The sequence below is a fragment of the Impatiens glandulifera genome, chromosome 1, assembly GCF_907164915.1.
Source record: "Impatiens glandulifera chromosome 1, dImpGla2.1, whole genome shotgun sequence".
In the NCBI taxonomy this organism is placed as follows: domain Eukaryota; kingdom Viridiplantae; phylum Streptophyta; class Magnoliopsida; order Ericales; family Balsaminaceae; genus Impatiens; species Impatiens glandulifera.
Window position 1 is genome coordinate 10,287,054 of NC_061862.1, and position 13,254 is coordinate 10,300,307.

At 30.4% G+C, this 13,254-nt stretch overlaps 1 pseudogene; it reads left to right on the forward strand.

The window, feature by feature from the left end:
* Positions 1-8,920: 8,920 nt before the first annotated feature.
* Positions 8,921-9,463, forward strand: LOC124944827 (annotated as a pseudogene).
* Positions 9,464-13,254: the final 3,791 nt, after the last annotated feature.

The window sequence follows — 13,254 nt, forward strand, 5'->3', positions numbered from 1 at the left end:
TTGTCGCGAAACGCTAAGTGACTTAGCGTTTCGCGAAGTGAAAATGTGTGAAATGTCCAAATTACCCTTACTATTTAATATAACTTCCCTCATTTTTTTTTATTTCTTTTCTTCTCCTTCTCTCTCTTCCCGTTCTTCTCCTCCTTCTCTCTAAACTGGGCGGCGACAATCGGCGGCGACGGCGAAATCCACGACAATGAGTTTCACGACGAGCACGAGCACTGTTCCACTTGGTACGTTTATCTTATGATACTTCAAGTTTATTGATGTTTGGTTTATGCATCTTCGAATCACTGTTGTTTAGGGTTTACTTCCCATTTCACTAAGGACTTACCGTTTCGCTAAGGACTTCACGTTTCGCTAAGGCTTTATCGTTTCGCTAAATATTTTAACATGAGTCGTCTTAGCTTAGCTCATAGAGTGCGTGGCTTTTAACCATGTGGTTGTGGGTTTGATTCCCACAGTTGGCGTTTTCATAGTTTTTTTTTTTTACTTTTGCATAAATCAAATGCTCATTTGTAGAGAAATGGTTATGTTTTAATTTGATGCATAAATGAAATGGTATAAAAAATGTTTCTAATGGTTATGTTTTAATTTGATGCATAAATGAAATGGTATAGAAAATGTTTGTTTGTTTTTTTTTACTTTTGCATAAATCAAACGTTCATTTGTAGAGAAATGATTATGTTTTAATTTGATGCATAAATGAAATGGTATAGAAAGAAATGAAACAAAAGCAGCTTAAACATTCATTAACAAATATTAAAAGCAGCTTAAACATTTTTTAACAAATACCAAAGAAAGTAGTTCACTTTTTACATATTATTATTTTCTTAATTAGAATTAATTTATTTATTTACTGAAGTAATCTTCAGTCCTGCCCTTGAATCCAATTTGTCCAAAAGTCAATGCCAAGAACAATCTCAAGTGCCAAGTAACCAGCCCTAACCTGTTTGTTTACTTGTTTATGTATATTAATATTAGAAAGAAACAGAAATATATTTTAATTGCTCAGTCCCAATGCTGGAAAGAGTCCGTTGATCGCCGGAATACTAGAAGGTGCTAACCATCCGATCAACCCAAACCCAATCACGTTCAGATCTTTCCGTAGCCAATCCCTCTCGAAACTACAATCAATCAAACAAACAAATTTCAATTATACTATTATTTTCTTACATTACATACATACATGATACATACCATGTAAGCTTTCCACCTAAGGCTTTTGCAACCATCAAAGGGTTCATGGCTCTAACTAGAGCCTTTAGGAATCCTGAGCTCAGTCTCACCGGTGATGAAGATAGACAAGATCCGTTTCGCTAAGTGCTTAGCATTTCGCGAAAAGCTAAGCACTTAGCGAAATGCTAAGCACTTAGTGAAACGCTAAGCACTTAGCGAAACGGTAAGTCCTTAGCGAATCTTCCCTGAAACGGAACTCATATGATCCAAGATTATATGCAAAACCCATTAATGAATCACACTTAACGAAATGCTCAAATATGAACCAAATAACAAATATGAACCCACAAATATGAACAAATATGAACCAAATATGAAAAAGTTTTTGAAATGAAGAAAATGTAAACATGAACATAACTGTTTATCAGATCTGAAATGAACATCTACCTCGACGACCTTCAAATCCTTAGAATCGGAGACCTGCATACCCTAAACCCTAGAATCGAAAACCTGCATGCAAAATAGATTTAGGGTTATAAATCTTGTAAATATGTATAGATAAAAACATAAATGGATTAGGTTAGAAGATCTTGTAAATATGTATAGATCTGTATAGATAACCGCCGCCGTCCGTCGTCGCCGCCGGCCGCCGTGAAGGAGAGAACGGGAGAAGAGAGAGAAAGAAAACTAAGGAAATGAAAATATTTGAGTATTTATACTAACCCTAATCCACTTCGCGAAACGCTAAGTCACTTAGCGTTTCGCGACAAGGGTAAAATCGTATAAAAAAAATATAGAACCACGAGCGCAAAAAAATTATAATATTACCATCAGATCAAATAACCTCATCTTTGAGGTTATTTGATCAAATTTCCCTTACCTAGTCACAAAACACATCCAAAACATAACGAGATTAATCATTTTAGACAACAATGAAAACGTAAAAAAAACTCACAAATGAACAAACAAAATATAAAATCTAACATTAACGAGCTCGAAAATTTTAAAAAAGATTAATGAGTTTACCGACCGCCTTCACCGGTTTTTCGGAATAAATTTTCTATATGAAGTAAACGCATTGGTCGACCGCGATTATTAAACGTTTTACGGTTAATTTCGAACCAAATAATCCATAAAAAATAATCGAAATAAAGACTCATCAACTCAATACAATCGAGCTCATAATTTCTATCTAAACATCATAAAAACCGACGATTAACTTAAATATCACCCACTCAATGTCAATCATATTTCAAAATAGACTCCAAAATCCAAATCGCAATCACTTTTTGCAATACAAAAGCAAATGAGGTGGCATCTCCATATCTCCGCAACATATTGTGCAACGGGTAACCATAATGCACAAATTTTCATATACCTATCATCTACCAAACCTCTTTATGCATTGCACTCTATCTGAGAAAAGAAATTTTTAAAGAAAAATTTAAAATTACAACTTCTCTACTAAGAAATCACATGAGATTCTCCATAAATAATGTATAACAAAACCACCTTGAAACCATTCATATGAGAAGAAAGAATCATTATCTTGCAACCCACTATAAATTAGATTTTATTTAAAATAATAAATAATAAAATATTTTAAAATTATAATTTTATTTTAATATTTTTTAATAAGATTACTAATTAAATTTATATATATAATCTATTTATAATAATTAAAATTAATAATAATTTGGAAAAAAATATTTTTAAACAATTTTTTTTAATTATTAATTCAAATATATATAATTTTATATATGATACATTTTATTTAGAAAACAAGTAATCATATTTTTGAATAAATATATTTTGAATATTTTAATAAGATTAATTATTTTATTTTATGTATATATAATTCTATTTATAACCTATTATTATTTAAAATATATAAAATTCTATTTTTTATTAGAATAAGTTCATAATATTAAAAAAATGATTATATATTTTAAGAATATTTTGAATTTTGTAAATATGATTAATATTTTTGAAAATTTTGTAATAAAATAATTAATTTAATATATATATAATTTTATTAATAATATATAATTATAATTATTTTATTTATTAGAATAAGTTATAAAATTAAAATAAAATTTTATCTTTATTTATTTTTAGAGGAGTGATAAGGGAGAGAATTTGATAAAAAGAATGATGTGTCACTATATCATCGTTGAAAAAAATGATAAAAGGTGAGATAATTTTTTTTTTATTATTTTTTCTTTCAATTCTCTCTCCTAATTATTTATCTTATTTTTATTATTTAGTGTTTAAATTCGTATTTATTTAATAAATAATTGAGTAGTTATCTATATATATAATATATATAATAATGCTTAATTTTTAAAGTGTCCGGATTGCCGGATCGAGAGCTGTGGTTAATTTGTATACTTGAGTCGGATTGTGGGTTGACCCGCCTTTAAAAAAATAAAATTAAAAATGCTAGAGGTATGTTTTGAACTTGCAACCTAACAAAACAAGTACAACTCTTTAACCAACTAGGCTACAAAGACTTTATATTTTAAATTCAACACCAAATTTGATAAATGTGGGACGTTTTAATATTAATATAAATTCAACTTTTTAACTAACTAATCTATATATATATAATGATGCTTAATTTTTAAAGTGTCCGGATTGCCGGGTCGAGAGCTGTGGTTAATTTGGATACTTGGGTCGGATTGTGGGTTGACCCGCCTTTAAATTTAAAACAGTTAAAAATAAAATTAAAAATGCTAGAAGTATGATTCGTACAACTCTTTAACCAATACAAAGACTTTATATTTTAAATTCAACACCAAATTTGATAAACGCGGGACGTTTTAATATTAATATAAATTCAACTTTTTAACTAACTAATCTATATATATATATATAATGATGCTTAATTTTTAAAGTGTCCGGATTGCCGGGTCGAGAGTTGTGGTTAATTTGGATACTTGGGTCGGATTGTGGGTTGACCCGCCTTTAAATTTAAAACAGTTAAAAATAAAATTAAAAATGCTAGAAGTATGTTTCAAACTTGCAACCTAACAAAACAAGTACAACTTTTTAACCAACTAGGCTACAAAGACTTTATATTTTAAATTCAACACCAAATTTGATAAACGCGGGACTTTTTAATATTAATATAAGTTCAACTTTTTAACTAACTAATCTCTATCTATATATAATGATGCTTAATTTTTAAAATGTCTGGATTGCCGGGTCGAGAGCTGTGGTTAATTTGGATACTTGGGTCGGATTGTGGGTTGACCCGCTTTTAAATTTAAAACGGTTAAAAATAAAATTAAAAATGCTAGAGGTATGTTTCGAACTTGCAACCTAACATCTATATATATATATATATATATATATATAATGATGCTTAATTTTTAAAATGTCTGGATTGCCGGGTCGAGAGCTGTGGTTAATTTGGATACTTGGGTCGGATTGTGCGTTGATCCGCCTTTAAATTTAAAACGGTTAAAAATAAAATTAAAAATGCTAGAGGTATGTTTCGAACTTGCAACCTAACAAAAACAAGTACAACCTTTTACCAACTAGGCTATTAAGACTTTATAGTTTAAATTCAACACCAAATTTGATGAACGCGGGACGTTTTAATATTAATAGAAATTCAATTTTTTAACTAACTAATATATATATATATATATATATATATAATATAATATGATGTTGAGTAAATGGATATTTGGGTCGGATTGTGGGTTGACCCGACTTTAAATTTAAAACGGTTAAAAATAAAATTAAAAATATTATTCGTAATTTTTTTCACAGTTTTTTATATTATTAATCGTGCAAATGCACGGGCTAAATGCTAGTTCTAAATAAATATATTAGATATTATTTTTTTTAAAGATTTTTTTTTTTAATTTATCATTAATTTTAATAATTATAATACGATTATTTATATATATTTAAATTATAAAAAAAAATTAAAATGAAAATAAAAAAGAAAGAGAAAATTATTTTATTTTGTTAGGATAAAAACTCCATACAAATTATGGTTACTAACGACCGATCTATGTTATATCAGGACTTTACCCCACTAATATATATATATATATATATATATATATATATATACATATATATATATATATATATATATATATATATAATTATTATTATTATTTTTTTTGCTATTTGTTTTCCTAATTTTCCTAATATCTATATTAATAGATTTTTTTTATAACATTGTTTGTATTTGTTTATTATTTATTGTTTAATACAAAGTTGTTATTTTACCCCACTAATATATATATATATATAATTATTATTATTATTTTTTTTTGCTATTTGTTTTCCTAATTTTCCTAATATCTATAATAATAGATTTTTTTTTATAACATTGTTTGTATTTGTTTATTAATTATTGTTTAATACAAAGTTGTTATTTTTTTTATAAATTAGTCACATTTCACATAAATTCAACTGGTTATAATTAAAGATTGCAGATAATAATTGTCCGTTAGATTCAGTTTTCAAAAAAACACAATCGTCCACTCTAATTATGGGTCTACAAATACACAACTTTTCTTCACCGCATCTAAGCACACACAAAATCATTCTTTACAACATCAAAGCACACATAATCCTAGTTCCTATTAGATAAAATTGCAATGATCCAATTGGATGACCAGTAATCTAAGTTGTTTGTATCTATATACTATCTTCAATGTAAATGAATGATTCTTAGTCAGTTATCTAATATTGTTTAGTTATCTTGCATGTCTTCATTTAACATTCTCGTCATTAGAACTAAATAAATGTCTAGTTCTTAATTTCAAAAGATAGAACCACTCTCAATTCTCCAGATGATTGATACTCTAAATCTTGGTCAATTGTAGCTTCACGATTTCAAACTTTATCTTCTCCGTTTCACGAGCAATTAAACTTAGTTATCATACTTGTAATTATTTTTCATTTGCCTTGTTCGGAAATCAGAGGATATCCATTGTGCTGCTGTTGTCTTGCATAGATGCAGGATGTGCTGAAAGTTTCCAATTTATTGCACATGTTGTTTGTAGCCAGGACTGTCTAGTTCATTTTTTTGAAAGTCTTGGACGATCTAAGATTTGAGGTCTAAATTTTGAATTCAAAAACAATATTTTAAAGAGACGAATAGAAAAGAAACATAAAACATAATTTTTTCTGCATAAAATTTTTGAGTCACTATTGAAAAAAAGAATTTTAGAGAGAGAGAGCCGAGTAGAAAGAAACATAAAACCTATTTTTTTTTTTTTTTTTGTATAGTACTGCATAATTTTTTTTTTAGCCTTCTTAATTTTGGGGCCCTAGACAGCGACACATCTTGTCCTCCCTAATATCCGGTCCTGTTTGTAGCCTTGAGAACATGTCTCCTCTAAGTGTGGTGAGAATGATTTTGTTTTCATAACTTCTCTAAGTAATTGATAATAGTTTTTTTTTTTCTCTTTCTGAAATACTTTCATTTATAGGTTTATGTTGATTGTTTTGATGTAATTATTGGTTATCATTGATTTCTTTGTTAGTTGTACTTGATTATTTACATATTAAGTCAATTTTGTGTAGCTCAGTAGTTAGATGTCTAATTCCAAAGTAATTGCTCGTTTCAAAAAAATTATTTGCACATTAGTTGCAACATCACTAGACTATTTTGTTTATTTAAATTTGTGGGTCTTTTTGGTCTCAGTAAATTACTGATGCTATTCATGAATATAACCCTGCTCATTCAAGATCATGAGGAGCTGGTTAGAAGACATGAGTTCAAAACTGGACAATCCGCAGATTGAAAGTTAAAAAGGAGATATGTCTGATGATGAAGGATGGTCACAATTCAGTGAAGAAAACATTTCAAATCCATCAGGCTCAAACAGAAAAGATTCATATGGTGATCCAGCAACATATATTAAACCGAAATGAATTGTCTCAGAGCAATTGTGTCCACTTTCACCTAGGCCTTGTTCGGATTGGAGTTATTATAATAACCTAGAGGGGGAAAATGAGTAATGATGGGTGATGATTTTGAGGAGACGAGAATATTTTTGGTAAAATTACTTAAAGGGTATTGATATATAATAATAAAATAATAAATAGCGATTTAAAATAAAATGTATTTTAGTATTTTGAGTAATGAATTGAGTGATGTGATTGATGAGAGGGGGAGTGAAAAGATGTTTGAGTGAGTTGAGTTTTTTAAATAACCCAACCGAACAAGGTCCCCTAGACTATTTGTCTTACCTTCTGAGGGCTTGCTTTCAGAAGCATCCCTGTCAAATAGGCAAGAGAAATCTCTTAGTCCTGGTTTACCAGCAATAAGTACTAGTTTGCCTTCTAAGGGTGAAGATGTCCTTCCTGGTGCTACTCAGATGGCACAATTTCTTTATTACTTGGCAGCAAAGGTTACTTATTTTAAACATTATGGTTCTGCAAATTTCTTACTGAATTCTGAAGCCATTCTTCAATTTGGTTCACATTACATTCCCCTAAACATCTTCTTCAAATTAATCGAGTTGCTAAAATTCTAACTTTTTGTTCCTAACTGCAAACAGGGGAAAGGATGGGGCATGCAGATGTCTATGGTTTTCAAATAAAAGAGTGGCTTAATAATGAAATTATCTGCGTGCATGCTCCCTTTTCCATTCTTACACAGAGTTCTTGATCAGTATACTTTATCTATTCATCTTTCGAACCTAATGGCGCCTTTGTTGCAGAGCCTGGACAGATTTTCACTGACTCGCAACCTATGGTTAAGGCACTTATTAGAACCCGGGATTCTTTGATTAAAAACAAAGGAATTATCCATCTAGCTGCAGCTACACTTCATGTCTTGGATGAGTTGTGTTGTGCAAAATGGGATTCATTTGCCATTGCTGAAAGAATGGTGAATGTTAGTGCTGTCGATACAAGTCAGAGCCTGGTTGTTCAAATTAGTGATCTTGTCAAATCATATGTTGTTGTAAAAATAATAACTAACGATTTATTAAACCGTTAATTAGTTAGTTTAGTTAATTAGTTAGTATTGAACTCCTATATAAAAAAGATATGTAATTGTTAGAACAAATGACTTTTAATAATACAATTTCAGTTTACACTTCTCATTCTTCAAGATTTTAACATGGTATAGATCAGTTTTGATTTTGAAGACAAACCGCTATATTCTGCTATCTCTATCGGTGGCTTTCTCGCACCAGTAGAGGATTTATTCATATGAGTTTTATATAATACTTGTTGAAGATGATAAACATGATCAAAATTGCTGATGAAATAAGAAAAGAGTTTCCAGTAATATCAATGTCTTGCATTCTACTTTTCCGAAAGATTTGTAAGAAAAGAGTTTAACAACCAAGAAATGAGACGGAAGAAAGAATATATTTCTTGAAGTATAATACCCTCTTGTTCTGGTTTTCTACGTTCTCACTCTTTTATAGGCTTTCCGATATTTGATTAAGTGATTTGTTATCTTATTCAATTGGCCATATCTCTAGCTTTGGAACTCAGGACCAAGATCACCATCTGCAACGGCTCAGCAGACGTCGAACAAGGTGCAAAGAAAGAGAATGGATACAATGATGGGATTCGTTCAAAGGGCGCAGAAGCGAACGACGTCGGCAAACAAGACTGTCGTGAAGGGCTTCGATTATACAGGAGGGTTTTCTTGAAGAAGGCTTGGAAAGGACATTATCTGATTTCAGCGATTTCGAGGAGTGACCTCCTTGTTCTGCTGATGGTATAGATTTTCTGCATCTCTCGCATCCCCTCCCCCGTCAAGATGGCTGTCGGGAAGAACAAGAGGATTTCAAAGGGAAAGAAAGGAGGAAAGAAAAAGTTACTGATCCGTTTGCCAAGAAAGATCGGTATGATATCAAGATTCCTTCTTTGTTCAGTGTCCAAATGGGTACCAAGATTGTCTCAGAAGGGTTGAAGCATCGTGTCTTTGAAGTGTTATTAGCAGATCTCCAGAATGATGAAGATCACTCTTACAGAAAGATTCGTCTAAGAGCTGAGGATATGCAAGGGAAAAATGTTCTCACAAACTTCTGGGGAATGGACTTCATCATAGACAAGCTGAGGTCTCTGGTGCGAAAATGGCAGACTTTGATTGAGGCACATGTTGATGTGAAAACCACTGATAATTATGGTTCGAGGATGTTTTGTATTGAATTTACCAAAAAGCTTCCTAACCAACAGAAGAGAACCTGTTATACAGATTCGAAGGAAGATGAGAGAAATGATGATTTGTGATAGGAAGATTCCAAATTTTCTTGTGAGAAGAGCTTGTTCCAAGAGATATTGTTGAGCTGCGGAAGGACTACGGTAGTCAATGTCAATTTCTTCTATTTGGTAACTCAGACAAGGATGGAAACTAAGTTAGGAATCGGTTGGTATGGTAAAAAAAAAGAGGTTTGTCGATACGATTCGTCAATACCAAAAAGAATGCTAAATGGACTTTCTTTGAACAAAAAAAACGAAAACTGCAAAGGTTGAAAGCTGGTGGCTAATGAAGAAAAAACAATTTAATGATGATTGTTGTGGATTGGACTAACGAAGATTGAGCTATCTATATTGGGTAGATCGAAAAAAATGGAGCTTGTTGAATTGGGCTTGCTCGACTGTCTATGTTGGGTAGCTGGAAAAAAATGGAGCTTCCTCAATTGGGTTTGCTCGGCTGTCTAAATTGGATAGCTAAAAAATTGAAGTTTGCTGAATTTGGCTTCTGAAGACGATGACTGCATGATCGTAGTTTGATATTTCATCGACTTGTTTTGTCAAGGTGAAACTTTGTTTCTACTATGTTTCTCTTTGAGGGGAGGATGTAAAATAATAACTAACGGTTTATTAAACCGTTAATTAGTTAGTAATTGATTAGTTAGTTTGGTTAATTAGTTAATATTGAATTTTTATATAAAGGAGATAGGTAATTGTTAGAACAATAATTTTTAATAATACAATTTCAGTTTACACTTCTCCTTCTTTAAGATTTTAAAACATGTATCCAAGAAAAGGATCTCAAATCCTTCCCAGAGGCTGCTTTCTTTGAAAGATGTCAAAATTTCCAGATGTCTTGATCTAGGGTGTGGTTCGGATTCGAGTTTTTTAAAAAACCTAAATAATTATGACAAACAGCCATACATACTATTTTAATATTAAAATAACAATTTTTCTTTTTTCCTTATTTACCCTTTTTATTAATTACAGATTTTCATCCTTTCCATCTAAATATTTAATATTTAAAATATAAATTTAAAATGAAAAGGGTATTTTAGTCTTTTTTTAATTATTTTAAATGATTGAATAGATAATAAATGATTGATTTGAAAAGTGATTTGGTGGAGATTAATTTTTTTTTTTACCAGAACAACAACTTGTATTTCTTGGCAGGATGAACACTTATTGAAAGAAACAATTGTGGAGTCCATTCTTGAAAACCAAGGAGAACTGAAGTTGAAGTTACTCTAATCTTGTTTCTTTTTAAAAAATAAAATAAAAATACTTGCTTTGTTATAAGTAACATGCTGTACTTGTGCTACATTATACAGGCAAAACCAAGTCTATCTGACCAGAATGTTATACTGGTTTTCTTCATTGATATTGAACTGACTACATGTGAATCTGCCTGTCAATTCTTTTTTTTTTTTTTTTTTTTTTGTCAAAGTTGACTGAATAAGTTTTAGGGGAATTATCTATTCTATTAGCATACTATTATTTGCTATAAATTGTAGTCATAAAGAAATGAGTAATTAGAGAACATGAACATATATATCACCACCACCTCCCTATCGAAGTAGGAATTTTGTCATCTAGATCACAACATCATCTTTACTTAGTAGTTATTATGATTCTAATTTTAATTTTATATTAAGGTTTTCTATATCCTAGTTATATCCAGGGGCGAAGCCAGGATTTGAAACCTACCCGGGCTAATTTTTTATTAAAAAAATCTATCCGGGCTAGTTTTATAGTTTGCTGTCACCAATGCCTTTTAGCGACGAAAAATAACCTTTCAGCGACGGAAAATAAACAATAACGACGGTAATTTACCGACGTTATTGATAAAATACATAAGGCTCCCCGGGCTACAGCCCGGGCCAGCTTGCACTTGGCTCCGCCCCTGGTTATATCCAAATTTTAGCCTCTGCATGTATTCTGGCACATTTTTTTGCCACATTAGACTAGTATTTTTGGCCTTTTCTCAATAATACAATGGTAATTCCAAATGGTTACCCCTAATTTCATTGATGATATTTTCAAGTAAAAAACGTCTTAGCATCTAAGAGTGCTAAGACACCAAACGTCTAAAGTTCGATTACCACTAAAAATGTCCTAAACTGAAGTAAAAATTGAATTGTGACCTTTGTATTCTTAAACCCACTTGTCACTTTAGCCTTAAATTAAAAACAATAAGTAATGTTTTTAATATATTTCAAATTAAGTTTGATTTCCAACATAATCTTCACCCCCACCAATTAGGCATTAATAATGATTCCAAGCTCCCAACTTCCACATGCTCCCAAAGTTTGACCCTTTAATAAATTTTCTAATAAGCGTGGAAATTTTTCCCTTGCCAGACAAGCCCCACCCGCATCCAGTAAATAAGCTTATATTTCTACAAGACTCAGTATGGGAGCACTAATTTAATGGCCGACAAGTTTTTAATTTTGGGTTCTCTCTTTAAAGTTGTATCAATTTATTTCTCAATTTAAGTTAGTAATTTTTTTAAAAAAAGAAGGATTTTATTACTTACTACACTTGTTTATTTTAGTTCATGATACTATAAATATCTTAATTAAAATATTATCTTGAATAACGCATTTGGTAGAAATGTTCAAATTGCACACTACTCTGTGATGATACATGCAAATCATCTGACTTCATATATGACATTTATATTCTTACTTTATATCGTATGTGCACCACGAGACAAATTAAATCTAACATTAAGGACAAGAGTGACGACTCTGATTGTTTATGGTCAATAAACCATGTGTATAAATTCGTTGTCGGGTTTGAGTATTTCCAGTAAGATTTTCTGGGCAATTTCAGTTTTTAAATGAACTAAGTTTGAAAAGTAGCCAACTTGTATATCACATTACCTCAATAGAGATCATTCTAATCTTGGCTAAAGCCATATATAGTCATATTTTCTGGATAAATCCAATAGAAGTTAATGCACTCATATGTCATTTTTCTATTATAGATAAGAGCTAAGCTAAGATAATACTAGTAAATTTTAATTTTTTGTCTGCATTATATTTGTCATCATCTTTTGATAAGAGCCAAATACATTGTTTCCAAATGAATTCTAGTTTTCAAATATCTTTATCACAAACCCATCAATATCTTTGACAGTTTTTCTGGCTTCTCATAGAAGGCTAGAAGCTCCCTCCATGCATTTTCCATTTTTTTTTTATTGAAAGTAGTTTTTATTAATATAATATTTAAAGAAAGAAGTACATTGACATAATCTTGGGTATAGTTGTGGGTTTGTGATGGATAGATAGTCAAAGAACTCCATCTCCTTTATTGGTTAATTGAATTATTTTATTTGGAAATAGTATTTTTAGTACTATAGTGTGATTACTGTAATCCTCTCACTTAGAAATTATTATTTTATTTTGAATATATATATTAAACTAGTGTTATAAATAAGAATCGAAGTCTGTCGCTTTTAGGTGAATATTTGATCTTTGACTACAAGTTCAAGGGGCAATTTGATTATATTTTCTATTTAAAAATTCAAGAGTTTATAGTTTAAGCATTTAGTCAAAGGTCAATCTTGTGTGTGTGTGTGTGAATTTTCATTATATATTTGCTAGCAAGGGACCTATAACATTTGGAAGATAGAATCAGACCAAATCCGCTAACCCCCAATTCTAATCACAATTTAGATGAACAAGATCATCTTCTATCTAAATAGAAAAGTCTTATTAAAAAAATTAATATCTAAAAAGTAAAATTTCCAAGTTTGATTTTCAATCTGAACAACTTAAGTTAAATTATAGCGGATCAAAAAGTAAAATTTCCAAGTTTGATTTTCAATCTGAACAACTTAAGTTAAATTATAGCGGATCAATATTGCTTTTAAATTGC